This window comes from Equus przewalskii, chromosome 23 (genome assembly GCF_037783145.1).
Source record: "Equus przewalskii isolate Varuska chromosome 23, EquPr2, whole genome shotgun sequence".
Classification (NCBI taxonomy): domain Eukaryota; kingdom Metazoa; phylum Chordata; class Mammalia; order Perissodactyla; family Equidae; genus Equus; species Equus przewalskii.
Genome location: NC_091853.1, coordinates 9314131 through 9339314, shown reverse-complemented (window position 1 = coordinate 9339314; position 25184 = coordinate 9314131). Strand labels below are relative to the sequence as shown.

Genomic DNA, 25184 nt, shown 5'->3' with positions numbered 1-25184 from the left:
CACTCGGCCATGGGGCCAGCCTTGAAGGGTCTTAATTTTTTAACAGTGGTCATCGTAGCAGAATTTCATTTATTTCAATGAGAGTTTATTTTTTATGTTCAATCTAAAATATTTTCCCAAAAAGTGGTCACTTCAGGTTTAAGAATTGCCATAAAGTATCATCACAGAGAATATCTCTCCAATATCATGAAGATCATAAAAACAGCTAAAATCCTTATGCTTTAATTACACTTCAAACTAAGCAGAAAGTTCAAAGATAATATTAGTGCCTACATAGCTGCTCAAGGGGTTTATTTTCAGTCACAAATTCTAATATGATTGTAACTACAGCACCAGTTTAAACTGATCTTATCAACAACAGAATGTTAAGGTTGTTTTCAGGGGCCGGCCTGGTGGCGCAGCGGTTTAAGTTCCCATGTTCCGCTTCTTGGAGGCCCGGGGTTTGCTGGTTCAGATCCTGGCTGTGGACATGGCACCACCTGGCAAGCCATGCTGTGGCAGGCGTCCCACATTTAAAGCAGAGGAAGATGGCCTCAGATGTTAGCTCAGCGCCAGTCTTCCTCAGCAAAAAGAGGAGGACTGGGGGCAGATGTTAGCCCAGAGCTAATCTTCCTCAAAAAAAAAAGGTTGTTTGCAGGGGCAAGGAGACAAAACTGCATGTCATGTAGCTGGAGCATGCTCAGAAAAGAAAATTTTGACCTGAAATAACACCCAGAACAAAAGATTCTCCTCTCACAGAACCAAAGGACCAGGACACAACCAGAACTCAAAAGCCAGACTCTCATCAGAAGCAAGGGGTCCACTGTCCAGGAAGATCCAGTGTTAAAGCTCCGTTCCACACTTTACCATAAATGTTGAAAGTCCTTCCAGTTGAAACCTATCCTGCCAGCACTTCCACATACCAGCCTGCCCCTCTTAATTCCTTAAATTTTGCCCCAAATCCTGGATCGGGGAGACAGATATGAGAGCCTTGCCTCCTGTCTCCTTGCCAGTCCACCTCACAATAAAGCCTTTTCTTTTCTCAAAGGCTGGTGCCATAGTATTGGCTCTCAGGTGCATCAGGCCATACATAGGTCCTCTCACCCAGTAACATGATGACTACCTTTAGGCCTAAGGACATACATATTCTGTGATACCTCTTTCTTATTTAAAATGTCCATTTGGAATCTAAGAAAACCTTCAAATGTTTAGGTGAAGAAGACCTGTTTACTAGTTAAGTGAAGATACAGAAAAATATCAGAGGCAAAACAAGCAAAACTCTGTCAATATCTAAAATTGGTAGCTATTCATTCCTTATTATGTTGTCCTAATTATCCAGTAATGAAATCTTCAGTGTAGTTTTAAATACAAATTTCTAATGTTCAAAACTGTTATAAGGCTAGTGTCTTATATTAAACTTAGCATGCATTTGTGGAGAATTTTAAATATGCAATGTAATATGAATTATGATTTATAATACTAAAATGACCAACTTATGATTTATAATACTAAAATGACCAACATTTAACTATTATTGAAATGATGGTAAAACAAAAAGTTACTTTAACAAGCTTAGACCAGGGGAAGGTTTATATATTAGAAATCTATATAGGGGCCAGCCCAGTGGCGCAGCGGTTAAGTTCGTACATTCCACTTCTTGGCGGCCTGGGGTTCGCCAGTTCGGATCCCGGGTGCAGACATGGCACCCACCGCTTGGCAAAAGCCATGCTGTGGTAGGCATCCCACATATAAAATAGAGGAAGATGGGCACAGATGTTAGCTCAGGGCCAGTCTTCCTCAGCAAAAAGAGGAGGACTGGCAGCAGTTAGCTCAGGGCTAATCTTCCTCAAAAAAAAAAAAAAAAGAAAAAAAGAAAAAGAAATCCATATAAATGATCAGGTTGTAAAACTGAATATAAACACATATTAAATATTAATGATTTGTGAAGAATTTTAATTTATGTTGACAAATTGAAATGGCAAGCAATAGGATATATTGGAGTATACGAATATACTGGAGTATATGAGGAAGGCATTTGGTATAAACCTAATTCGGCCTAACTTTGTTTTTTCCAAAAGGGCCTGACTGTGGCTATTGAGCACACATTGTATATCTGCTTTAAAACATTTACTATGGCAAGAACAAATGGCCTTAAGACAAAGGTGCAACTTCCCCCCACACTGGCATTTCCTTAAGGATAAGCATCTTTCCTTAGGCTAGGAACTGATTGCTGTGCTCACCTTTGACCACCCAGCTCACCTGTGACCACCCAGCTCAAGACAACGACCTGCCACCCTGCTGTGTTTACTGAGACAGCAGACCCACCTGCCGTTTCGATCAATCGCTGTGCCAATAGAGCAGTCTCGCGACTATTGTAAAAGGGACATTTCAATCATATGTGAAACATCCTGTTTGGGGGTATATAACCACTCTGTGCACCCACTTCTTTGGTGCCCTTTCTTCCTTTGGGAAGAAAGGCCCTGGGCCATGGTCCTCAGAGTTTAGCTCAGAATAAACTCTCCCAAATTTTCATTTATAGATTGATTATGGATTATTTTTGTCGACAATGTAAATAATAATGCCTTTTGCTTCTCCTAATAGCCAACTAGTTCTTTGACACCTCACACTACTTATTGGTATCTCTACTCCAAAGAGTACAAACATAGGAAATGAAGGAAAAACTCTAATTAGTGACTACTTGGTGGATGTTATTTCAAATCATTGTCAAATGACTATGTTACAGGAATAAATTGAAATTAATAGCTAAAATAAATAAAAGTTTCAGTATTTGAAAATTTCAGTTATCAAACATTTTATCAATACTTGCAATTTTCCAATCCTCTGTATACAGAACTGCTTAAATGGACGTTATAGGAAAAATGGCTCATGAAGTTGGCTAAATAAACTTAATGTTATGCAAAAAGTTCTGGTATCAAACTTTATAAAGAATAAAATGAATTTGCCCATTATCTGCTCTTGTAAACACAGAAGTGCAGCATTAGTAACTGGCTGCATGCACAGTTTCTCTTTAATGCAGACTGCCTTAGCACTATCAATATAAGCTGCCCATGCTCTTTTTATGATTAATAATATTTGTACAAGTGATCTGTAACTTTACAACACCACAGAATACAAAAGAATAGTAAGGAAATTTACTGGTATTTTGTCTTTACCCAGGGCAGTTGAACAGAAGCAGAGTGAAGAAAATAGGTCTGAGATTTGGATAGTAATAAAGCTTTGTATGTCACAGCGGGAAGACAAACCTCTGACAAGTGAACACGCCAAGGCTAAGCAACAGTAGTCTGAGAGGACACTGCAAGGTGACAGCACCACTTCCCACCCCAAAAGCCTTAGCTCAGAGCGGGCCAAATAACCAAAAAATAAAACCATTATAGGTAATATCGACCATTTCAATTTAATCTCCAAGTATTTCCCTTTCCTAAAACCTTATTATATTTCCTCTAAAAAAAAAGCTTCTTAGCATTAAAAAGCAATATTGTAGAATTCTGTCTCCAACGAATTAGAAAACATTTCTTTATCCAGCATACATCATTGAGAGTGTATTCTGTTGGAAAAAAATAACTAAAGCAAATGAAGAACACAGAGTAATGTTACGAAGCAGTTGATGGGAGAAAAGAGACATTCATGTTAAATATACTGTGTTTTTTTGTTTTGTTTTTGCTACAAACAGCTCATATATAAATGAACAAAAAATGCAGAAATAAGAAGAAATTAAAAGTGAAACAACTTTCTCTTGGTTTTAATGGTCAATAAAGAAATATGTAAATTTAAAATAAATCCTTTAAGCCTTTACTACATATAGGCTTATTAGTTATTTTGGCAGTTGCTAAGCAACGTTCTCTCTGTAAGGCTAAAGCACATGAAATTAGTAGGCTTTCAGAAAAAGACAAATTGAGTGCAAAATTAGGGAATAGCATTTGAAAAGCAAAAAGGAAAAAGCATTAACTTGCTAATCAGGCTTAAGAGAGGTTTAGTGACTTTTGCATTACTGGTTAAACATTTTCTTTTCCTCTAGCACCAAATGAGGTGGTACTTTAGTACATTAATATTTTAACTTTATTTAAATGGTGATCATTATACTCACCTCTACACTCAACAGCCTAATTATTTTGAACATCTCAAATTCAATCAGATCAGGATACTCCAATTACTACTACTAACAATGAGCTCCATTGATCTCTTTCTCTAACAGAATTTTCCTCTAATCCCCAGTTTCAGGGTATGTCACAACTTTGGTTTGTACCGATACAAAATTTTCTCTCATTGTAACACGAAATTACATCTTCATGACACTGCTTAAACTACCAGATCCCTGAAAAATCTTTAATGCTAACATTTTGGAATAACTCTTTTTACAGATCTTACTATATCAACTCAATGAGTAAAGAGGAATGCTGTTTAATCTATTAGGTATAATAATGGAAACTTTTCAAAAAAGAAAAAAAGCAAATAACCAAAGGGAAAATTACTGTAGAATTTTAACTGCTCTGGGGGAAGAAAAGATAGGAAGTGGAACACAGTTCTATCATTTTGAGGATTCAAGGGAAAATTCCCCACCCTATGCCTGCACTTCTCCCCTGATATGCTATTGCAAGTGTGTAAATGGTGTAGGGTTGCAACTGCAAAATCCCTTATTCACAAAATCAATTCCTCCCTGAGTTTTCTTACAGTCCACATTGAGCAAAGCTTGATGCAGAGGCTAGTGAGGGTCGGCTTTAATAAATGAGCCAATAAAAAGAACCTACAAATGTGATTAATATCTTCATGGAGGAGAAGGAAGTGCCTTGCGTCTGGGTTGTAATCAAGCCTTGTCTTCGTTCTGTAACCAAAACACCATGTGAGCTTAGATAGGCAGATTATTTTATTTTAAAACAACAGCATTGGACTAAATGATTGGTTCAAGTCTACTTTAGCTTAACAGTCCATGACTCCACTTTGAAGCATATTATTATGTAAGAATTGTTGTCTATGAAAGAATTACTCTATCTTTAAACCTGCTCAGATGAGACATTTAAGATATTTAGCAGGATCTCTTGAGTGCTTTCTTTTTTGCTTTCCCATAGTAATAACATTGCCTCAGGCCAAACTCAAGAATCCATTGTGAAAATCTAATTGTCCAGATAAAAAGCCAAGAGTCAGCAAGCAGTTTGTAATGATATGCATGTCTAAGATATGTGTTAATGGTCTTTATTTTGTTTTCAAGGCCTACTAGAATTAAACATGAGTAGATATTCCAAATTGTAGAATTCTTATACTGAGTCACAGAGTTGCATATAGAGAAGTTTCTCAACCTTGGCACTATTAACCTTTTGGGATGGATAATTTTTTGTTGTAGGGAGCTGTCCTGTGCATTTTAAGATGTTTTGCAACATCACTTGCCTCTAGACACCAGATGCCAGTAATATCCATGCCCCAAGCTTGTGACAACCTCCAATTTTCCAGATACTGCTAAATGTCCCCTGGGGGGCAAAACTGTCCCGAATTGAGAACCACAGATATACAGTAAATCAAAATTAAGGAGAGGGGTTATTTTTTTTATCCCAAATTGACCTCTAACCATTAGACTTTTAAAAATAATTTCTATGATTTCAGACCCTACTGATGTTGCCTCAGATCCTACTGAAAAATATCAATAAATCATTGATTAGCATCTATAAAGAACTTTCTTACTTTGACAAGGTTTTTGCCTCATAGATTACAACTAGAACATTTAAATATTCTTCTTGTTTTTTGGCTTTCTTGAGGTATAACTGACAAATAAAAATTGTTTATGTATTTAAGGTATACAACTGATGTTTTGATATTAAATATTCTTAAAATTGGAAAATCACAAATCAATTGCAGACAAATCACGCTGTGGTGTCTCATTGTTATAGGTATTGATTATACATCATTATTAATTATTTATATGTTGGAATATATATTCAACTTCATCAATCAGTTTTATGAAGTAGGATCCATTAATTTCAGAGATAGGAGGGTTCTAAAGGGTTTTCAGATTTTTATGTTTCTGAAGGGGATCAGAATATGCCACCTCAAAACATGCCACTTTGACATAAAGATTATTTTGAGCTGAAAGCAACTGAGAAACAGCAAACATAGAAGGAGCTCTCTGATCTCTCCCTATTTGCCTAAAAGCAGGGCATATATTTCCCTTTTGTAGGGGAAATTTCCATTTGGACTGGTGCACCCTCTACAACCCCTATCTACCATTAGTTGTGCCCACAGATTTCTAGTCATCTTCCCACAACTGACAATTCCTAGAAGGCCAAACGTCCTTTTCCTTTGTTTAGTCACCTCTCCACAATTTATCGCCCTTTGTTAAAATGGTATCCAAGTCCCCAGGTATAACCACTTTTCTGGGTTTTCATTTCTTTTCTGTGAAGTCTCCATTCAAGTAAAAATATTAACATCAGGGGCCAGCCCCGCGGCTGAGTGGTTAAGTTCACACACTCCGCTTCAGTGGCCCAGGGTTTCGCTGGTTGGGATCCTGGGTGCGGACCTAGCACCACTCATCAAGCCATGCTGAGGTGGTGTCCCATATGCCATAACCAGAAAGACCCATAACTAAAAAAAGTATACAACTATCTACTGGGGTTGGGGAGAAGAAGGGAAAAGAATTAAAAAAAATTAACATCGATAAAGAAACATATGCATTTTCTCCTGTGAACCTGCCTTTTGTCAGTTTAATTGATAGGCTTCCAGAAACTGAACCTGAGAGGGTAGAGGAAAAGCTTTTCCCCTACTACATTTTGAACTCATGATTTGTTGATGAATTTATCATCAAAAAATATGTCAATTACATTTATTCATAAGTACATAATACCACAAGTACATAGAGTATTGGCACTGGCCTTGGAGATTATTATCTAGTTACTGATTTACAGATGAGAAACCAAAGCTTAGGGTTTAGGTAACTGAAAAAGCCGAAATAAACTACATTTTTTAAAAATGAGAGGAAGATGAAAGGGAGAAAGGAGCATAAGAAGGAAGAAGAAACAAAGCCAAGAGGGAGAAAAGTAATGCTTTTAGTGGGGCGCAGCAGGGAGTGACTGACGAAAGCCTGCAAACAGCAGATCTCAGTCCCTGGGATCCATACAGAACAAGAACGAGAGAAGTGACAGGCACAGTTTTACAGCTTTGAACCAAGTCGGCACTTCCTCTCCAGGGGAAACGGTTGCTGGAGGAGACCCGTAAAAGCAGTGATGGGGGTGGAAAGAACCTCTCTGCTCCTAGGTCAATGTTTTATACCACACGATTAACTTGATTTGCTGCTATCTGAAGGGGGTGGGGTGGGAAGAAGGGTGTGTGAGTACATTTTAAACTTTTATATTTGGAAAGTTTTTCTTATGAGTTTATCTTGGGGCTTTTTAATCTAAAGGTATAACTTTAAAAATATAATAAATAAAACAGAAATAAAAGGTAGATCCAGTAAAACACAGTGGTCGACCTTTGGCTGCTTCTCTCCAAGTTTTAAGTTACATTTGAAATCTGTCCAGGTATTCCAATATGTTATTGGTCAGTTTGAGCTGAAAGCATTTAGATGGGACTAGAACTATATAATATTTTTAAATTAAGAGCACAAATTATCTTCCCATTTAAACTGGCCATTTAATGAAAACTATGCTTTGTTAGTACAAACAAACAAAAATCAGCCATTGCATGAACAACAATCCATCATTAAAAAAGGCTTAAAAACAATTCAGATACTCAAAGGCAATTGATACAACTTAACTTTTTCAAGTGGAACTTCAGTGAAATTCAAGAGAACATATAATTACTAGTTTTCCTATGTACAGAGCAGAGTACTAAACATCTGGGGTAGCAGAATGAAAAACTCAAGGAACCCAGATTATTATCAATAGGCTGCCAGAAGATAAAGAAACTCCTACACATAATGAAAACAAATGCATTAATGCCTCATTCCCCACAAAAACACAAACAAATACCTTTTAATCTCAGTCTGTTCTAAAATGTGTTTGATTTGAGCCCTTCTTTTCACTGCTTTTAACAGTCCTTCTTTCTCAAGAGCCTGCAGAGAACAAGGCCCACAGTAGGGGAGTGGAATGCTTACTTCTGGAGTCTATGCAATCACAGGTGGAATCTAGACTCACAGGATGTAGGAGCTGTACAGGCCTCTGGGGTCCTCTAACCCAACTGCTTATGTCAAAGGCCCAAACTGAGCTGTTCAGTGGTAAAGTTAAGATGGGAATCGGCCCTCTTGACTCTGAAGCAAGGGCCCTAATGGAAACTAAGGCCTGTCTTGCCTTTGGCCTATGTGTAGGCTACAGGTATTCCCAGTCTTCTGGAGTACAGCTAAAGTCTTAGGGCTAAACAAGGTGTGAATAAGCTTCCTCCAGCTCCTTTTAGACTGGAGAAGCTCTAGGCCTGAAGGGGGCCATCAGAGTGGTCCATGGTGCCCTGGTTCAGACTTCTTACAGACTCCCAAATGAGACCAGAAATGGATAAGCCTCTACTACTGCTACATTAAGTGCTCCACACTTAACATAAAATCAGGCTTTCCTCAAAATATAATTCCAGGTAATTTATTCTCTTTATTGGGAATACCGCCCATCAAAATGGTTGGGAAAGGAGAGGAAGAAGAAACATTTAAGAAAGTATTTTTTAAAAAAGCATTTACATTGAATATTGCAGTCAGAATTTTTAAAAGGCAAGAAATTTTATTTCAAATTCACTGGCAGAATCTATAAATATATCATTCATTTCCTGGTTGCTTAGGCCATTAAGGGTCTAATCTATTTCCTGAGCTGAAACTAGCTAATGGAAAAATATTTAGAATAGTAATCATCTAGTGAGATGGGCATTTGGCACCTATTCACCCAAAACACATTCTTCGTCATAATTCCCTTCAGTAATTTATACGGTTTCTAAAGGAATAATCTCACTTTTTACAATGAAAGGTTTTTGGTATTAAAATATGGTAAGCCTCCCCCTTTTTTACCCCTAACGTTTCATGAATAAGGGCACCCCTCTCTGACATTCTTTAGCCTCAACATACACGTAACATGAGGTTGGGAAGTGGACTACCTGCTTTCCTACCAAGCAATTCATTCATGAAATCACGGAACAAAAAACAAAAACATGAGGTCAATATCATTATCATAACAAAACTGAGATTTTTGTATTTACATGATGGAAATCTGTTAAATAAGCTTATTACACCACCTATTTGCAATACAGCCCCAAAGCAGCAGAGGTTCAAATTACTGAAAGTAAACCATGGTGTCTAGAGGCTGGATTTACCATGGGCAGCCCACAGTGTGACACTCACAATACTTCTCAAAGTCTCATTCCCACAAGATTCTTTCTCTTTTGTGGCCAGCACTTAGCACACCTGTGACACATCTGTTACTAGGTGGAGGGTTCAAATGGCAAACTAACTTTTTATATTTATCCTCAGAGCAGCATTCCCAGAAGGTAAACATGCCAGAGGAAAATCCACAACGGGTTTTGCATTTTGGGCTCATACGTGAGAGAGCCAATCATAACTTCAGGGTGATCTGTACCATTCTGCCCTTCCTTCAGCAAAGTTTATCAAGAGTTGTCTTTGAAAATAATCTACCAGGCCAGGTTTGGGCTTTTGAGGAAAGCTAGCCTTTGAATTGAGACCTAGGAGTGTGGTGCTCAAGAGTTACGCATAACTGTGAAATCTGAGTCCCCCAGAGGAAATTTCTTTTAAATCAGTATCTGTAAAGTATGGTTTATACAAAAGATAAAGCTCAGTATAAGGTGTAGTTTGATTAGATAAAAAGATTACTAAACTTCAAGAAAAACACCCTACTTTCTTCTTCTTCTTCTTTTTAAAATATGGAATGCTTCATGAATTTGTGTGTCATCCTGGTGCAGGGGCCATGCTCATCTTCTCTGCATTGTTCCACTTGTCGCATATGTACTGCTGAAGCGAGCGATCTGCTTTCTTTCAAAGAGCATCCTTGCATATTACAAGTTATTACCTTTTCAGAATTCAGACACCAGTGATAAAGCCATTTTATATGCTTGGGCACAGAGCATTAACATAATTATTGCTGCTCTAAATGCCTCAATCCACAACAGAATTAGCAATAATACAGTTCCATTCCTTTTAGAAACATCTCATAAAAACAAAAACATTTAATTTCATTTCCTAAAGAAAAATAACAAATTTCTGCCAAAAATGACCAATATCTTCTTTAAAGAAATGTGCTCATCAAAGCGAAATCAAAACTCTGTTCTGTCTACTTGCCACATCCCATACAGTCATTGAAATTTGTTGTTAAAATTTTTCTTCATGGGTTTCACATTCACCATAGATAAATCTGTTCATAACACACCGCCCAGTGGTGTTGCACACAAGGCAGAAGCGTTTCCTGACCTCAGCAGGCTTACAACAAGCCCCTGGAATCATCCAGGAAAGGGAAATTGGACAATGTAATTTATCAAAAAGGAAGGGCATCAAAACTCAGTATCAGAGATTCGTATGTGTTATTGCACCTGCTTATGATGCTATGTCTTTGGGGCTGCTGACACCAATTTGCCTGCCACTGTTTTGTGCTTTTTTACTCAGAACTTGAAGTGATGGAGACCGTGAAGCAATTCTGTGTACTCTTGAATCTACCTATGCTCTTTGCAGACTTTAACAGATATGCTGCTTTTCGGCGGTTCTCACAGTTAACATTTCCAGGTAGAAGTTTAAAAAGTGCAATCAATTAAATAAAAATTAAATATTTGATTCCCACACCACTAAACTCAAACAATTAATTAATTGAAAGATAAGTTCTAGTGTGCGACAACTTTAAAGGTAAACTATCTTTCTTCCGTCTTGATAAAACTGCCACTGGAACAAAATTGGCAACTCAAGTGAGTAAGACTCTAGAAAAACTAAAGCAGTCAAACAGTGTCATTTGACTGTACGATCATGATTGAAATTGTTCTAATGACAAATTTAAAATCCAGGTCACATAAACCTAAGAATTTGTAGAAAGGTAGGAGTTAATTTCCTAAGATACCAAAGAAAAAGATTCCAACTTCTTCACTGAAAATAGAAAAAATTATTTAAAACAGAAATGCCAAAAAATTGCTTTCAAGACTATAATCTGAACAAGGAAAAAAACAAACAAGACAGGTATAAGAAATATATTCTCTTCATTATGATAATAAAATTGGACTTCTACACAATTAGAGAAGATAATAAAAATACAGCAAAATATAATTTACTTATGGTACTTAATGAGAATCATGCAGCCCCCATCTTGACCTGTGGCCCCTGTGCCATGGGCTCTGAATCTGATCTGCACCATCCCACCACATCGAGACTGGAGGGAAGATGCTCTCATCTCTAGGTCCTCATAAAGCCCCACATGTATCAGGGTTTGAAAATGTAATTTTACTCTATTAGTTTTCTATTACTGTATAACAAATTACCATAAATCTAGTGGCTGAAAAGAACACTGGCTTCCAAATTCTTTCAGGTTGTTGGCAGAAGGCAGTTCCTTACAGTTCTAGGAATGAGGTCCTGTTTCTTTGCCAGCTGTCACCTGGGGGCTGCCCTCAGCTCCTCAAAGCTGCCTACATTCCTTCTCCTGCAGTGCCTTCCATCTTCAAAGCCACAATTGAACATGGAGTCCTTCTCATAACTCCCATCTCCTTGACTCCCCTTCTGCCACCAGCCAAAGAAAGCTCACTGCTTTTAAGGCTCATATGATTAGATTAGGCCCACTCAGATAATCCAGGATACTCTCCTTATTTTAAGGTCAACTGTGACATATAACACAGCATAATCAGAGAAGCCATATCCCATCATAGTCACAGGTTCCAGGCATTAGGGTGGGACATCTTTGGGGGCTATTTAAGAAATTCTGCCTACCAAAAAAATTAAGGTGAACAAAATAACAAAAGCCTATTGGTTTTGTGAACTTGTTCATACGTGAAACAAAGATATTCTGAAGTCCTCACACTTGGATAAGCAACATATGCAAATGGAATAAAATAGAAAAGATACAAAAGATATACAACAGAAAGTAAGACTTTCTTCTAATACTGCCCCTGAGCCCTCCCTAGGAATAACAACTGTTTATTAGTTTCTTACGTGTCTTTGCAGAGATATCCGTCTTTATTAAATCACATATATTTGGGAGAACTGGTATTATCTATCCCTGAAAGATCGGATAGAAGTCCCCCGTTAAATCACCTGGGCTCACTCAGGCTTTTTGGGAGGGGTTTAGGGAGAAGTTATTCTGTGATAAATAGTTTAGATTTCTAATTATCTGAGGTTAGTATTGAATTTTCTATTTTCCCATTTTATTTTCCTAGAAAATTATCCATTTCTTCTAGGTTCTCAAATTTGCACAGGACTGAGCAAAATATTTTCTTATAATTTTCTTATTCTTTTCTGTTTCTATCATTTCTCCATTATTATTTCTCATTCTATGCTCTCTTCCCTACGTACCTTTTAATTTTATTAGGTTAACTAAAGACATTTTTTTTTTTTAAGAATCTGCTCTTTTATTTATTCTTCTGACCAATTTTCTTTTTTCTAATTCATTAACTTTCATCTTTATTCCTACCTCCTGTTTTTCAAAGTTTTTTTTGATCATTTTTTCTAACTTTTTGAGTTAGATATTTAATTTGGTTATTTTCTTTCCTTCTTCATTAAAGACATGTTTCTGAACTCTGCTTTAGCTCAATCCCATAGGTTCTGATATGTAGTGTTTTCATTGTGCTTTTTTCCCTTCCGTAACCTGTTAGATTTCCTCCATGATCCAAGAGTTGTTTAAACAAAAATTTTAGGGGCTGGCGCGGTGGTGCAGTGGTTAAGTGCACACGTTCTGCTTCGGCGGCCTGGGGTTTGCCGGTTTGGATCCCAGGTGCAGACATGGCACCGCATAGCAAGCCAGCTGTGGTAGGTGTCCCACACATAAAGTAGAGAAAGATGGGCATGGATGTTAGCTCAGGGCTAATCTTCCTCAGGGAAAAAAAAAATTAAATATAAAGGTGATAAAATTTTTTTCTAATTCTTTTCTTAATTTCCAGTTTTATTGCAATGAGATTAGAGAATGCTATATGTTTTTATTTTGCCTTTTGGAATTCATTGAAGTTTTCTTTATGGTCTATTTTTGTGAATGTTTTATTTAGCATTTAAAAAGGTCTATTCTTAGCTTTCAGGATACAAAAATGACAAATATCAAACAGTTACTTTATTCATTATTTGTATTTGGGTTTTCTTTTTCTTATTTTTTGTCCACCTGATCTCTTATGTACTAAGAGAAGAAAATTAATGTTTCCTACTATTATCATGTAACTACTTCTCTGCGCGTTTCCCATAGTTTCTGCTTTATTGATGATAGTGGTATACTACTTATGAATCATCCTTCTGTGCCTTATTTAAAGCTTTTCCTCTAAATCCAATCTTGCCTGATATTAAAGAAGCAATCCCTACTTTTTTGTTTGTGTTTTCCCAGTAAGCTTTTGCCCATGTTTTCAAGTTTGTCTTTGTGATTCTTCATTGAGTCCATTACCCTGCTTCTTCTTTATGCCTAATCAGGGCCAAGGAAGCTCCTGAAGCCAGCCCATACACCCCATCCCAGTAGTCTAAACTACGCATCATTGGTCTGTCTGAGATGTGCAGCTGTGGGTATCTTTCTTCAACTGTATTATCTGTTCTTCACCACATATTGTGGTTTGGGGTTGCACATGTCTCCTAGTTTCTTTCAAGATGGGGTTCATATTTCTTCTTTTTGTTCTCCTAGTGCAGGTGGATGCATGATATTTGCTCTGCCATTTAAAAACTAGAAGTCTAGAATTTGTTTTTTGCCAGTTCTCCTCCACTATCCATTCCCTACATCATGCTCTCTGGCCAAAGGCTTATGCTGTACTGTGCTCTGCAATGTTCCTGATAACAGTATGTTCTGGTCCTTAACCCTCTGAATGAGGAAGGCAATTTCTTATCTGGCTCTTTGAAATTCCTCCCACGGTATCTAGGCTATTCTACACTGCCTATCTCAGCCTCTCCCAGAAGCTTCTGGATATCCTACTCTTGTCTCTGGCTCATGTCTCTCTCTTCAGCTTAGTTTAGTCTTACTGAAAGTATACTTTTCCAGCCAACTCAAAGTTGATAGTAGACCTCAAGACAAACTAATAGCTGGGCCACGTTATGTGCTCAATTTCGTGTTTCCCCTACTATGTAAAAAACCCTCTCCTAGGCATTGCTGAGGCATGCCAAAATGAATGCCTCAGGAACTCATAATCTAGTAGAAAGAAAAGAAGAAATATTGTTGTTATACTTTTTTGCTAAAGGCACATTTCCACGTAGTCTCTTCAAATGCCGTGTTACATCATTAGCATTATCCATCTGTCTCTGCGCCCTCCCTATATCACACATCCCCTTTCTTAAACAATGAGAGGTAAAATGACTTTTCCGCTTCAAAGTCTGTATCCTCTTGAGGTGGGCATAAAACTGCTATCATTCATCTCCTTGTCTCAGTTGCAGAGCCAAAATAATAAAAATTGAACTCATAGAGCTATTGTGTAAACTAAGATCCTTTGGCTACAAAGAAGAGAGACTCACTTAAGTTATCTCCAGTGACTGCCTGTGGTTGTGTGTGCGCGCGCGTGCGAAAGAGAGAGAGAGAGAGAGAGAATGAAGGAGGGAGAGGAGTATCAGTGGGAGTATTATTGTAAGATTTCACATGAAAATAAAGAACAAAGGTATGCCATGTGGCTAGGCCTCATAGTAATTTATGGAAAGCAGCTTCACCAGGCCTCATGAGAAGTTCAGGATCATAGACTGACAATTGCAAGTTGTCCAGGATCAGATAGACGTGCAATGATTTGGTTAGTTTCTCACCCCTTTGGCAACAATAATTCGTTGATCATCCTCTTCCCCTACAGATACTAGGTAAAATCTTTGTATCCTCACACTCACTTTTTAAAAATTTCCTGACTTAGCTTTTACTTGCTCATCACTATTGCTTACTCATGGCTTCTACTGACTCATGACATCTTTGCCTTTTTTCTGGTTAAATATTTGACTTCTATTGCTATCAAATAATTCTCTCTACCTCAAATTTAAAATTTCCTAAGAGAGAGGATGTGATCAGTCCACTATGTCACCATCATCAGTTAGATAAAGCACTAGTGCCAGGTCATCTAATGGGTTGTCAACCTCTAAACAGCCTGACTGCTGTAGGTCAAATGTAGATGGTAACATCAAGCAATATAGACATGGCTACCCATATGTACTGTCTAGAGTTGATATCCTCCAGAAGGGGCTATAGGTGGGATCCCTTAGAAAAGATCTGTGACTATACAGATACTCCTAGATTTGGCCTACCTAGTATAGCGGTTAAGCTTTCCTCAGTTCTTATTACCGACAGCATGCATTCTACCCCAGGTTCTCTATGACTTCCAAGAAGCATTAGTTGTATGTAATAGATATGCTTATTTTATTGCATTTCAAGCTTTTCTTTCATACTTAAATGTAATCACTACCACAATAAAAGTCCATATGCTGTACCACCAAAGGCACGAGAATTTAGTCTAGTGAGCTAGAAATTCCTTGGAAAGAATTACATCAAATAGTACCTACTGCTAATTTTCCAAGGAGTCAAAGTGATTAGTATACATACTTCTATAAAGGAATCATCCATTCGGTAGTTGAGGCACTAGTGTGCCTAGAAGAAATTGGGGCTTACTTATGATTACATTTCTGCCACCTAAGACCGCACAGGCAAAAGCTTTTTTATTCCACTTATGACAAATTAGAACTGAATTTCACTTTGCTTATCACAATCCCTATGAGAACACGTTTTATTATCATCTTTTGGACTGGGAAAGAAAATAATTCCAGAAGCCAACAATGCCATATTCTAGATTACAGATAAACTAGATGCAGAAAATAAACTACTATGGCTTTAGAATTTCAACCAGGGCACAGCTGTAAACTTCAGCCTGGCCTACCACCTCAACTGAGACAATAAATGCCTGATTGGCTACAGACATCTGTTTGCCCAAGCCTAGCCATATGCCACTGGAAGTGAAGAGGAGGCAATTATCCACAGGCCAGAATGTATTCCTTTAAAGCTCCTGTGGGGGCATGTGTCCAACCTGTCCCTGTACGTGTGATTTCCCTAGTTCTTGCAAAATTACAAACTCTGCCAATCATAAGAATAATCTGATAGTTTTTTTAGAGTACAGAAATATTCATCAAAGGGGACATAAATTTAGATAAATTCCTTGCACAACAAACATTATCATAATGATGTTTTTCATAAAAATACTTTCAATTGCCAGACAATGACCCATTTCTTAAAGGCACATTACTGATGTAGTTAAAAACAAATTCTTACAGTGAATAATCCAGAAAATGTACACACAAGGAACACTTCTCATATCAATCAGACACATAATATACTACTTTCAGCATGCATTCAGTTTTCAACTAAGGAGTTACTAAGCACTTACAGTATCAATATGCCAAGAATTATACTGAGGGCTCAGCAATGGAACTGAATTTACCTCTCACCCTCCCTCAAGAGAAGGAGTCATGAAGGTGTGGTAAGGCAAACAGACTGATAAGTAAGTAATAAGAAAACAATGTAAGAGTATGTCTAACTTGCTAATCCACTGGCCAAAGATTCAGAGGGGGATGTTCTGATTTCAATGAGTCCTACCAGAGACATGCACTTCTTCTGACACATTTTGCACCTCTCACAAAAATGTTTACCATGAGACATCCTGTGACGTTGATTATCAGATGTAAAAAGGAAGAAAAGATACTTGTCAGTTTTAACTTTGTGATTATTTTGTATCCCAGTGTGTAAATTTGAGTATTTGTGAATGTTAACCTAGGCAAGGAAGGGAGAGGTGATCAAAGTCTTCATCAACTCTATTTTGCAGTGAGGGTGCTATTAGCAGGTGGGAAGAAGTGGCTGCAAGAATATAAATCTTTGAAATGAATTACTGGGCCAGAGAGAGCAGGAGTGGTGGCTATCTTACATGGAAGCAATGATATCCTTCAGCTCCTCTCTGTACCTGAAAGCAGCTCAAATCCCCTTACTCCCTGCATAAACCTCCTAATACCCTAATCCATTCAAAGTGCCTGGTCACACATTACAGCTAACATACATAGAAGAAAAGTGAGATAAGAAATGAATGGAAACGAAATTAGGTCCTTGGTATCACCCTGAAGGAAAATTAACATCTTATTTCAATGTGATGCTAGTTGCTGAAATAGTTAAATCACAGAATCCTGGTGATTTAAAAAAAGGGGAAGTTTATTTTTTGTTCATGCGGAGTTCAGCTGGCAGGAGGGTGGGGTTGGGGGATTTCTGAACTATGTAGTCATCTAGGAAATCTAACTTATGGAGAGTCTATCATCTTCAACATATGGTTTCCAAGGTCACTTTCAGTGTCAATATTCAGCTGGCAGAGGGGTAGACAGAGAGCACGGAAGCTACATGGGACTTTTTTTTTTTTTAAACCAGTCAGACCAAAGGAAGAAACGTCCATCACTTTTACTCTCATTCCTCTGCCCAGACTCAGTCACACGACTATACCTAACTGCAGAGGAGGCTGGGAAATGTAGTCCAAGCTGTATCAGCAAGAAGAAAGGAAAATAGGTTTGGTAAACAATTAGCCAATCTCTGTCACAGTGTCTCTCCCAGAATATTATACTTTATCTGCAAATACACCCAGCTCTTGCATCCTAGGAACGTGAATTTAAATGCTGTGTTTATTACAATGAAATTCTACTATTTAACAAATTTGCCTCCCAATGAAATTTACTATAAAATGGATTGCTTGTAAAAGGTAAATTTTCATTATTGTTACACACTGGCTTATTCAAATATGAGTTCAACTACATAAAATTATTTTAAAATCTCTTTACTTTTCTTATATCAAATAGTGGTACTGCCTCCACTTGCATTTCTTATTTGTCAAACAACACTTCTAAAATTCAACATTCTGAGACCAAACTCATGATTTTCCCCTTCATATGTCCTCCTGACTTCCTCAGCTCAGAAAAAGATCTCTCGACAACCAGTTATTCAAGGCAGATGCTTGGAAATAACCCTTTATATCTTACTGTGAAACCCCCAGCAATTTGTCAGGAGGTTTAATGCTCAAAATACATCTTGAAGGCCAGCCCTGTGGCCGAGTGGTTAAGTTCAGCACTTGGCTTTGCTGGCCCAGGGTTTCGCCAGTTCAGATCCTGGATGCAGACATGGCACTGCTCATCAGGTCATGCTGAGGTGGCATCCCACACAGCACAACCAGAGGGACCTACAGCTAGAATATACAATTATGTGCTGGGGGATTTTGGGGAGAAGAAGAAGAAGGAAGAAAAAAAGATTGGCAACAGATATTAGCTCAGGTGCCAATCTTAAAAAAAATAAAAAGTAAAAAAATAAATATATATATATATATCTTGAATTCATTAATGTTTTTCCAATTTCCCTGAATCCAAGCCAAATCTACTCCTCATCTGGATTACTGCTCTCGTTTTCTCTACTTCTACCTTTAGAGTAGCTCTCTACCTTTAAATTTTCTCAATCTATTCCTTCCCACATAAGCCAGATAATCTTTTGAAAACCACTAAAAAGATTTGCATTATACTTAGAATAAAATAAAAAATCCTAACCAAAGCCTTTGAGGCCCTGCAAGAATCTGGTCCCTGGCTTCATCTCCAATCTCATTTGCCAGCATTTATTTTGCTCAATCTGTACCAGCCTTTTGGTTCCTTGAAAAGGTCAAACACTTTTCTGCCTAAGGGGCTTCCCATATAGTATTTCCTCTGTCCAGGAAACTTCTTTTTTTTTTTTTTACTATGAAATATATTTTCATATAAAAGAATGTAATTGATGTATAAAACTTCCATTCAATTCAAGCACCACAGCCATGATAGGCAATTATCCCCACTGTCTCCCTCTGAAGAAGAGGTCTATGGGGGCACGGGCCTTTCCCCCTAGCTTACCTATTGACAGAGAAGCCTTTCAGAAGTCCTGGCTTTGTCTTTGTCTTCTGCACATGACCTGTTAAAGGCTAAGATCTAGGCCACCAGGGATCAGAAAGCGCCCAAAAAACAAAATACAGGTTTGGAACTCACTTACATCTCAGGATTCAGGTTTTCACATAACTTCCGGCTCTTAAAAATTTTCCTTATGTTCCCACAACTCAGGCACACATTTAAAAAGATATTTTAATTATTTTATCCAGAAGTTTTAGATGTGCTGTACCAGAAGGGCTTATACTAACAACTAGTCCAGCACTTTGCCAGAAAACAAAGATCTGCAGCGTACTTCAGTACTCCTCAGCTGGCTAGCTCCTGTTAATCTTTTAGAGCTTCAGCTTAAAATGTCACTTCCTCAGAAAAGTCTTCGTCGAGCTTTGTTCCCCAATCTAAATTAGCTTCTTACTATTTTTTCTCTTGTAACATACTTCTCCTCCCCTTTGTAACCTTTATTACAACTTTCAATTTAACATTATTTTTGTGTCAACTGTCCCTTCCGTTATCCTGTAAGCTCCTGAAGGACAAGAATCTTGTCTGTCATGATTATTACTAAATAGAATGCCTAGCACAGTACTAGGACACAGTAGGTGCATAAAAATTCTTAAATACTTATTAAGCAAAAGAATGAATAGATGCAATTTAATAGAATCATATTGAGTCAGAGTAGTCTTAAGTCTTGTAAGTGATTGATAAATACTGGCAATATTAAGCAACTTTTAAATATTGACTGCCTTCAAAAACTATGCAGTATAGTGTAAGATTAACACAAAAAATAGTGAGTGAGGAGAGGCAGTAAAGCACTGGACTCTGGAACCGGACGGCCTGAATTTGAATTTTGGCTCTGTTGCTCATTAGCCACGCAGCCTTTGTTAGCAACTTAAACATTCCGTGTCTGTTTTCTGAGCCATACAATCGGGTCAATAAGAGTACTTCACGATGTTAAGGTGATAATTAAATGATACACATGGCAGGCATCTAAGGAAGCAAGACGTAATTGTTGCTGTGGCTGTTGTCATTACAAAGTTATGTTAACCAATGGTGCCTTCAAACAAAAATGGCAAGTTACACAGAATCAGAAGGGAAAAATACGTAGGAGCAGCAAGCTGTAGAAAGAGACTCGAGTTACAGATCCACCAGCAAGAAGCAGGAGCATACAGAGACATCCACGAGGGAGGCAGGGAGTGCTGGCGTGGGTGCTTGCTGCCAGCACACAGACATTACCAGCACAGTGGTTAGGAGAAAAGGGGTACTGGTGAGAGCCTCAGATGGCCCTGCCATCTCCTTCTGCAACATGCTTGCAGCACTTAGTTTACTCCATCCATCACCAACTCTCCGTAGGGACGATGCCTTTGGATCTGATTTTGGGCTCAGTTCACTGAAAATAGTTGGGAACAGCAGCCAAGTAGGCAAGATTAAGTTGTGCGCCTTTTGACAACAGCAAGCATCTCTGGGCATTAAAGGCAATTCTGTCTAATGCAGCAGTCTACTCATGATGGAAACCTCCAGCCCAGCATTCCAAAACCGAACTCTCCAGTTGCCCAAGCCTGTTCCTCCCCAAGTTGCCCCTATCCAGCAGTCGCATTGCCCTTCTCCATGTTACTTATGCCAGAATTGTGGTGTCATTCAAAACTGATGTCAGGTTTACTTATTCACTTGTATTGTGAAAAAAAAATTTTTTAATTGAAAAAGCAGTATCAGCTCATGGTAAAAAAAACTGTATGAAAGTATTAATAAATGAAAGTAAATATTATTAAACGGCAAGGAAGTCTCCTTTCCACATCAAACTCTCAGGCCTCTCCTCAGAAACCAAGTTAAATTTTTTGTATACACTGAAACATAAATGTGCCATGTATGTGTGTGGTAGACTGTTACAGGAACAGCTCCCAATCAGTCATGTCTCCTGGTACCTATTTCCCTTGTGTGGGCCCCCTCTAACATTGACCAAAACAAATCACATGGAGAGTCACTGTGACACTGACAAATGTGACACAAACAGAGGCTTGATAAGTGCTTGTGCATAGAGTCTTGCCTTCTTTGAAACCTAAGACCACAGTGCTGCGAAAAAACCAAAGATGAAAAAAACATGTGGAAAGAGAGATCCTATTCTGAGCTGTCCCACCAACTGTGTGCTACCACATGAACGAATGCAGAGATACAGCAGACGAACCACCCAGCCAACTCACAGAATCATGAGAAATGTTGTAAACCACTAAGTGCGGGGATGGTTTGTTATGCAGCAATAGATAACTGATACAATGTGCAAGCATAAATACGCAGATACACTATTGACATTCTTTGAATTTAATTTATGAAGAATAAAATATAATTGATAATTATGAAATACTAAAGAGAATTTCATAGAAATTCATAGAAAATACAAAACATGATTATAACTTTATATATAAAGAAGGAACAGACTAGTCTACCATTTGGGATCTGTATTAGCAGTCTTTTGATTACGAACTCTATTAATTTGACATCCTACCCTGTATAAAAATGCTGGCATATACATAAGATGTGGCATATACATCTTAGCCTCAGTTCTTCCAAAACAGCTATTTTTACCATAGACAATTAAGAAGTTTATTCAACTGAGACTTAAAAAAACTTTTAGTATTCCAAAATCATTGAACAATGATCTGAAAAATCTAATAGTTAAAGATAAGGGAGTGTTTCTGATTACCCATAGCATCAAGAAAGAAGGCCGACCTTCTATCCAAGTCTAAAAGGTCCATAAAGGGGAAAAATTCATAAATTTATATTTCATAATCCCTTCAATCTACACAGTATGATAGGCACACTTCTTAAAATCAGAATTCAGACCAAAAAGCAGCTATTTCACTTTTCTGTAGGAAAAAACCTAGAATACTATTGTGTAACACATGAGGATTTTTCCGTTTATTTTCAGAGAGGATTTAAAACCCAATATTCTTCCTCTTAAATGAACAGGATTTGTTAACTGAATAAATATTTAATGAGTGACTTCTTTGATCCAGTTACTACACTAGGCCTTGGATCAAGCACAAGGCATCTAGAAAGGAGAAAGGTAGAGTCAAACCCTTGAGGAACTCACAGTGAGAGAAAATGAATATAGTAACAATAGCTAACATTTTCTGTATACTAACTATGTATCACATTGTGCTAAGTTTCTTACATATATTACCTTAATCCTCATAGTAATACTATTACACAGATAATATTATCTTCATTTTACAGCAGAGACAACTGAGGTACAGGGAGTATAAGTAAGTTGCCAGAGATCACACAGGTCATAAACAGAGAAGCCAAGATTGGAACTCCAACAACATGGCTTCAGAAAACCAGATTCTTTACTCCAACTGTGGTGCTCTAGCGGAGGAATTGTCAGAGTTAGAATAAATCACAGCCTAGGTTCCCAGAGGAGGGAATGTCTGATCTGGGTCTTAAAGGGTGTATCGAGATTTGCCTGACCCCATAAGCACAACAGGAAGTGATAAATAATTTAGCCAGTGCTTCACACATATGCTTAGCTTTGTTAATTCTTACAACATCCTTGTGCAGTAAGTATTAGCCTCATTTCATGATGAGAAAACTGATACTCAAGGAGATTAAGTAACTTTCTCAGGATCACTCAGTCAACAAGAACGGGAGTCTGAATGCAAACCTAGACTTGTCTGCCTCCATAGCCTCCGCCTCTTCCAGGCACTCCACAGAGGGAAAAGATTCCAGGCAGAAAGGACAAGATATGATGAGACCAGGAAGAGCATGGTATATTGGTGTGAAAGAAGGGGATGTGTGCCAAGCTGAGGGATGGGGAGTTTATCCTGCAGGCAACAGGGAGCCAGCGCTGCTCTCTGAGGCAAGGAGAGATAAAATGCAGTTGGTTTTCTAGGCAGACAACTCTGGTGGCAGCAAGTAGTGGAAACTAAAGAAGACAAAAACTACAGCCAGAGACACCAGTCAGTATGAGGTGGTTGTAACACCTCAGGTTATAACAATGTCAGGGGCCTGAAACTATGAATTTTGAAGTTTCTTAGAAGTTCCTACTACGTCAGACAATTTTTTTCAAAAAGTTTCCCTCACGGGGGCAATGGCTGCACTTTGGCTTCTTAAACAATAGCCATCCTAAAATTTGGTGAAATATTTTAGAATCAAAGGTTTTATGTAAATGATTTTGGAAAAGAAACTAAGTCCCTATGTCCTATATAGTCTTCAAACCACATTGTTGCTTAAAACACTCATTTTATTATAATATAGACTTTCTTCTAACTGGACACCCTGCTAAGACATAACTTATTTACTTGCACAACTCACTGCCTCTCTTTTAGGAAAGGAGGGGAATCAGGGAGGTTGTGGTTTGTATAGGATATAATACAATATAAAGGCAGGAATGGAAGAAAGTTAATGCAATACGACCATACCAGAACAGGGTATAAAGTAAATTAGAACTTTTAACAAGCTAACATGCATGCCAGAGGAAATTCCTTGCCAACCAAGTGGACCGATGGAAGTGGAGGGTGGAGTTGTGAAGAAAAATAGATCTTTTAGATAATATGAGAGTTTAGGAGAAAGTAGGAGAACTTGAGTATGCTGACAAACATAGGAAACTGTCATGCATTATCAGACGTTGGAGACACAGTTCAGTGTTGCCAAGTAAGATTCATGTCAGAAGAGAATGCTTTCAGAGAAACTGGGGAGAAATTGGCATCCTATTGACTATGAGAAAGACATTGCTATGGGCCAAATTGTATGCCCCCCAAATTCTTATGTTGGAGCCCTAATTCCCAGTACTGGTATCCTTACAAGAAGAGCAGATTAGTACACAGTCAATACAGACAGAGGGATGTCCATGTGAGGACACAGTGAAAAGGTAAGGAGAGAGGCCTCTGAAGAAACCAACCAGCCAACACCTTGATCTTGGACTTCTAGTCTCCAACACTGTGAGAAAATAAATTTCTGCTGTTCAAGCCACATAGTCTGTGGTATTTTGTTATGGAAGCCCTAGTAAACTGATACAGACATGAAGCTTGGGGCAGACATGAGACTCGGGAAAAAAAAGTACTGCCCTTTGGGAACCAACTCAGTGAGACACTTCAGTAACTAACTCTAACTCAGCAGTAAGAGTTAGTAGGAAGTACAGTGATCCTAAGGGTAAGGGGTAATAGATGACAATGTAGAGCCTGGAAAAGAGAATGAATGAAACACTGCATAGAACACACTGATACATGCATTGAACTTGTGCCAAACTAAGTGAGGCTTCCCCTAATCTAAACTATGTAACAGAACCTCTTTGTGTGGTATGTACTCCAACATTCCCTCACATAATAATGATAATAATAATAACAATAATAACAATAATAAATAGTGACTGTTGTAAGAGATCACATGAACTGCACATTACAGCAATTTGGGTAGAAAGTCGTACTTGCAGGGAAAAGACTAGACATTCCAGATAAAAGAAACAGCTCCCTCCCACAGGTGGTAGCAATAAAAAGTCCTCAAATCAGAGGACTTGACAATGAGAAAGGACTGCCCATTTAATCACAGCTATCAATGACAGCAAGGAATATAATTGTCCCCTTACAGTTTGTTTGCCCCTAAGTGGAGCTTCAGAAAGCTTGATAAACTACAGTTGGAGATAAGTGAATAACACTTAAAAATTTTCACTATCTTTTTTGGGTTGCTATTCTCATCTACACATTGCTCCCATCATTTCAAAGGAAAAGAACTTGATAGATCATCCAGACAAAAAGTCAACAAGGAAATAGTAGATTTAAATGGAACATGTGACCAGATGAACTTAACAGATACATATAGAGCATTCCATCCAAAAGCAGAATACACATTCTTCTCAAGTGCCCATGGGACATTCCCCAAGATAAACCATATGTTGGGTAACAAGGCAAGCCTCAATAAATTTAAGAAGATTGAAATCATCCCAACCATTTTTTCTGACTACAACGCTATGAAGCTAGAAATCAATCACAAAAACAAAACTTGGAAACTCATAAATATGTGGAGACTAAACAACATGCTATTGAACAAACACTAGATCATTGAATAAATCAAAGGGGAAATTAAAAAATACCTGGAGACAAATGAAAATGAAAATACAACATACCAACTCTTATGGGATGCAGCAAAAGCAGACATAAGAGGGAAATTCATAGCAATACAGGCCTACCTCAACAAGCAAGAA

General features: G+C 38.0%; 1 protein-coding gene and 1 non-coding gene across 20 annotated transcripts in view; both read right to left on the bottom strand.

The window, feature by feature from the left end:
• The window catches only part of RABGAP1L (RAB GTPase activating protein 1 like), a 675876-nt gene that overhangs the window by 114846 nt on the left and 535846 nt on the right, over positions 1-25184 (bottom strand). The gene's annotated exons all lie outside the window — the stretch shown is intronic.
• Positions 9823-9927, bottom strand: LOC139079032 (U6 spliceosomal RNA). Its single transcript, XR_011532294.1, has one exon. It is a non-coding gene; the product is annotated as a U6 spliceosomal RNA (small nuclear RNA).